Genomic DNA, 6,000 nt, shown 5'->3' on the forward strand with positions numbered 1-6,000 from the left:
ATGCACAAAGCTCTTAAAACACCGTAATGTACAAAATCAATGCTTCTTGCACAAATACTTTCACGCTCCCGCTCAGGAAAAAGCCCTCGTGTGCAAGAATACTTACGCAAGAGGGCCAGTGTAGACAGGGAAGAACTGTTTCGCGCAAAAAAGCCCCAATAGCTAAAATGGCGATCACGGCTTTCTTGTGCAAAATCGCATCTAGACTGGCCACGGATGCTTTTACGCAAAAGCACTTTTTGCGCAAAAGCATCCCTGCCAATCTAGACGCGCTTGTGGAAATACTTAACAGAAAAATTTCCGTTAAAAGTATTTCCGCAAAATCATGGCAGTCTAGACACTGCCAATGTGTATAACTAATCAATCTTACAACCCATCTCCTGTAACTTCTCCAGCCCCAGATCCTGCACCTATCTATCCTCCAATGAAATACACCCTGCCCTTCCTCCCTCCCTGTCTCTTGGGATGCTAAAGGGGATAAACGCTACTCCTGTGGCCAGGCACGCATGGATAAAGAAATGCACAAATGAATAAACTAAGTAAATGTATGAATGAATAAATGAACTCATGAATAAATGCATGGTGGTATAAATAAATAAATGGAAGTACATGAATGAATGTGGGCTTGAATGGAGAAAAGAAAGACTGATGGGGGGGAGGGAGAGGTAAAGACTTAAGAGAATCTGAATCAATGAGAAGTCTTGTGGCACCTTAGAAATTAACAGATTTATTGGAGCATAAGCTTTTGTAGGCAAAGACCCACTTTGTCAGATGCATGTAGTGGAACTTTTAGAGGCAGGTATAAATATACAGGCACACGAAAGGAGGGAGTACCAACCAAGAGGAAGGCCAGAGATAATGAGGTCAATTTAGTCCGAAGATGTAACCCCTGCTTCCCTCCCCTGCCCAAAGCAGGGAGGGAGTGACTCTGTTCCTTGCTCCCTTCTTCTTGCTAAGTGACAGGTAGCTGGGAGCTTCTGCAAGATGAGCTCCTGCCACAAAGACCCAGTAGCTGATCATCCCAACCTGAGAGAAGGCGATAAGAACAGGACTGAGATCTTTCCTGCAGCCAGCCTGAACACGTGCCTGATGCCACCGTGAAGGGGGAGAGGGCAGCAGCTTCTCTACTTCAACTTCCTGATCCCCCACAAACACCCTCCTTTCCCTTTGAAGACTTTGGACCCTGGGAACCCTGAGCAAGCACATCCAGAGTTTGCCCACAACCAACAGATGGCTTTCCACAGTAATTGTTGCCATGGGCCCTTCACTCACGAGATGCAGGTTCCACCAGTCCACCTCCCGCAATAGCCGCTGCTCCATCATTGATCTGCACCTCGGGACCCGAGTCAGCAACAGGAAGTGACACTGTTGGCCAAGGAAGGGGTGACTCTGCCCCACCAGGCAGCTAATCGATTGAGCAGCCCCACAATCAGGACCAGCAGGAGCAGCCCGAGGCTGGCTGCAGCATCTGGCACCCCAGGCAGAAGGCACAGTCGGCACCCCTGCCTGCATGGCCATGATGTCATCGGGCACCCTAGGCAACTGCCCGAGGACCAGCCCCACCTCCATGACCCCCACTCTGTTATACTAAGAAGCCATGGGATCTTGCTCTGGGGAAAAAGGCAACATGCCGCATTTATTGAAAATATAGTAGAAAGCAGTTAGCCAACTGCTGAAGGCGAGCAACAGACTGGAAATTAGCATTTACACACACACACACACACACACACACACAGTCAGTGAAGTAGAAGGATCGGGACCAGGTTCCTTTCAGTCCGGGTTGAGATCCCCATGGAAGTGGCAGACGAACCCAAAGTCTGTGGCAAAGCAGCTTCTTCTCATAGCAGTTTCTTTACACTGGGACCAGCAGGCTTTGCATCACGATGCTGTAATCAGCCGCTGCTTGGTGAGTGCTTGTTTCCTCAAGTTGTTCTTCTCTCTTATCTGTTATCCCATCAGGCTTGTTTCAGTCCTTCTAGCTTCTCTTGGTTGACAACTGCCTGCCTTCCTCCTTCAGGGTCGTCAGTATGCCCCCTTCCCACATCTCAACGAGGTTCTGCAATCGTCCCCCTGGTGCCTTATCGTCCATCCTGGTCCTTTCCTAGAACATCTGGCCATGGCCTTCCTGCTTATCTCCTAAACACTCACATTCCAGTCACACCACAGGGAGCTTTCATTGACATAGAAACAATATCAGCATTTGAGCAAGGACATCCAGGTACAGTTTTAACAGACACTGAGCTTTCTTCACAATATTTATCTCAGGTCCGAGTTCAAGTACTAATCATAAGGGTCTGTCCTTGTCCTTAACATGAGCAACAAAGACAAGCAATTTGCCTAATGTTACTCTATTACAACATTATCCTCGCTAAAAATGGAATTTTATACTAAATTGTCCCCCTTTTCACCCCTCAAGAACAATTCTTAGGCAGGTCACGCTTTATACAACTGGTTCTCAGTATGTTGCAATGAAACAATTGGAGCATGTAGCTGTCATTTAACAGACATTCTCTTTGTCTAACAGCACATTCCCCCAAGGCAGATACAGGACAATATTAATACAATTAATAGTGGGTGAAATACAATAGATAATATGCCTTTAGAGACCATCCTGCAGAGACATCACGCCAGTGGTAGGTCATTTTTTCAGATTTAGCAATTCTTAATGTATCTCCCTTTGCGTGTAGTATTTCAAGGACAGGTTTTCCTGTATCCTTCTGGCTCTGCTGCAAAAAACTGAGTCACCCGAGTTGGTCAGTAGGTGCCAATCCAGAACAAGAGAAATTTACCAAGGTGGCAGTCACAGCACTTTGTACTCTATTGTTGGTACATAGTAGATGTGATTGCTGGTATATAACATGCTAGCAATGCATCTTCATTCATTGGTGGCTGGCTAATAGTTCCATCTTTCCAAAATGGATTTTCCCCAGGTGTGACACACATTGACTATTAAAAAAAGTGGGTCATGTTTTCCCACTCATCCCAAACACGTGCGCCAAACGATGTATCCCTGCTACAGGGTTCTGTGGGGACAGGTAGGGATAAGCAAGACCCATTTCTGAGGACTCCATTCTGTGCACCCTCCAGTGTCCAATAATTTCTGCTCTTTCCCAGCCCACTTAGCTATAATCCCTGGTAGCCAAAAAGATCCCACAGTCAATTTTGGGAGCGGGCTCACTTTCCATAATTCTGTCCCCACAGACTGTTGGTGAGCAATGTTAACAAATGATTTCATCTAACAACAAATCAGGCCTAACCATGCTAGAGACATATTAGATCCACTCATACTATAACCATTAGACAATGACTTTTCCCATTATTTTAAAAGATGTGTTCTGAAAATCTCAGTGTTATTACCCAGTACATTTCAAGTTCGAGTCATGCCAAGCTAAGGATTGGCATTTCTGTGCATCCTAAAGCTAAGGCAGTTTTGTTGCCTAATTATACAACGGCCAGGTGTTGGTGTTTAACCACTGCCACATGTTCCATGTTGCTTTTTGGTTTCCCAAACCCACTTGAGCCAAGTCTGTATTGGTGTCCGTTTGCTTGCGAATGAGACCGTCTTGCAAGTGGGATCAAGAGCTTTGCTTATTTTTCAATTACCAGTTTTCATTTCCACCAGTAATGGATTGAACAGGACTTTTGCTGGCTTACTCTGGGTCAAACAATTTAGGGTTTCTTTATTTTGACTGTTCTTTGGAACAGTCTCTGGTCCCAGTCTTGGTAGAGCGAACCAGGAACCATCCGGCGAGGTCACCACTGGTTACTGGACAATATCCCACAATTATTGTCAGTGTGGTACTTGATTTTACATGCCGGTCCCACTCATAGGGGCTACGTCTAGACTACAGGCTTTTGTCAACAGAGGCTTTGTCGACAGCCTCTGTTGACAAAGAGCATCTAGACTCCAACCAGTTATGTCGACAAAGCAAACCACTTTTGACTGAGTGTAGACGCTCCCTTTTGAAAAAGCACAGTGTGGATGCAATATCGACAAAAGGCGTTATTCCTTGTAGAATGAGGTTTACCGCCGTCGACAAAACTGCCGTGTTCTGTCAACTTCCTGTTGACAGAATGCGGCAGTAATTTAGATGCAAGTATAGTTTTGTCGGCAAAAGCCCACTTTTGTCTATAAAACCCTGTAATCTAGACATACCCAGGGTGACAACTGGTAGCTCATATGGTACGTACAATCCACACCTCCTATTATCCTTTTACTGCCTAATGTAGTATGGTTTAACACAACAAAGCTAGCGATAAGACAAACAGTACACAACACAAAAACAAAATGGTCTTCGTCGCGACAGTTGATAGATGGGTCTTCTTCAGCTGGTACCAGCTTTTTCAGATTTTCTGAAAAACAAAAAGAAAATTTTCTACCCCTTTGGGGGCGGGTGTCAGATTTTTTGTAAAAAAAAAGGAATATTTCAAGCCATATTTTTGCTGACGACTCTGTTTTGCCTGAAGTTACCCTCTTGCTTACCTATGTTTGTCCTTAAGCAGGCCAGATTTCAATGGCTTCTGCCATTGAAGGATTTAGAATGGAATATTTCACTGTTGAATTAATAAACCCATAATAATGGGTTGTGCCTCAGTTATCCTGATACAGCAGACCAGGTTTGTGGTGCAAAGCTTGAAATTTATTCACAAGTAGTAACTAAGAAGCTTTACTGCTATAGGGTCCCCCTCCTCCCCTTTCCTTAGCATTAGGTGTTTCCCAGTTACCATGAAGGAATGCAAAAAAAGGTTTTCCCCCAAAAGAGAAGGATACACATCAGGGCTCGCCAACCCATGGCTCTTGAGACGCATGTGGCTCTTTGGTTAACCAAACGCGGCTCTTGTTCTGAGCGACGTACCTGGACTGCTCATGGCCGGCTGCTCTGTGTATGCACCCTCGGGCCTGGAGGGAGAAGTGTGCGCAGCAACGGGTCCAGGCATGCGGTTAGAGCAGGGGGCATGCCTGGCTCTGGGGGACGAGAGGGGGACTGAGTTACAGCGAGGGGCTAGGGCTGCCTGGCTGTGGTGATGGTGTTTGAGGGAGATTGGGTTAGAAATGTGTGTGGGGGGAGGGTTCCTGTCTGGGGAGAGAGGAGGAAGACTGGGTTACAGCTAGGGAGAGCGAGGGGGGGGATGGGACTCTGAAGCACCTTAAATTCTTAAGTCTTCATGGATGCAGAATAAGGCAGCCAACACAGATGTTGTATTTAAATTCCAGGGGGGAAAAAATCAGCAGCCAACAGATTGTAGAATAGTAGGACTGGAAGGAACCTCGAGAGGTCATCGAGTCCAGTCCCCTACCCTCACGGAGGGCCAAGTAACGTCTAGACCATCCCTGATAGACATTTATCTAACCTACTCTGAAATATCTCCACAGATGGAGATTCCATAGCCTCCCTGGGCAATTTATTCCAGTGTTTAACCACCCTGACAGTTAGGAACTTTCTCCTAACATCCAACCTAAACCTCCCTTGCTGCAGTTTAAGCCCAGTGCTTCTTGTTCTATCCTCAGAGGCCAAGATGAGCAAGTTTTCTCCCTCCTTATGACAACTTTTTAGATACCTTTGAAAACGGCTATCACATTCCCCCTCAGTCTTCTCTTTTCTAAACTAAACAAACCCAATTCTTTCAGACTTACTTCACAGGTCATGTTCTCTGAACCTTTAATCATTCTTGTTGCTCTTCTGTGGACCCTCTCCAATTTCTCCATATCTTTCTTGAAATGTGGTGTCCAGAACGGGACAATACTCCAACTGAGGCCTAACCAGCACAGAGTAGAGCGGAAGAACGACTTCTCGGTCTTGCTCACAACACACCTGTTAATACATCCCAGAATCATGTTTGCTTTTTTTGCAACAGCATCACACTGCTGACTCATTCAGCTTGTGGTCCCCAATAACCCTAGATCCCTTTCTGCCATACTCCTTCCTAGATAGTCGCTTCCCATTCTGTATGTGTGAAACTGATTGTTCCTTCCTAAGTGGAACACTTTGCATTTGTCTT

Source organism: Pelodiscus sinensis, unplaced genomic scaffold (genome assembly GCF_049634645.1).
Source record: "Pelodiscus sinensis isolate JC-2024 unplaced genomic scaffold, ASM4963464v1 ctg177, whole genome shotgun sequence".
Classification (NCBI taxonomy): Eukaryota; Metazoa; Chordata; order Testudines; family Trionychidae; genus Pelodiscus; species Pelodiscus sinensis.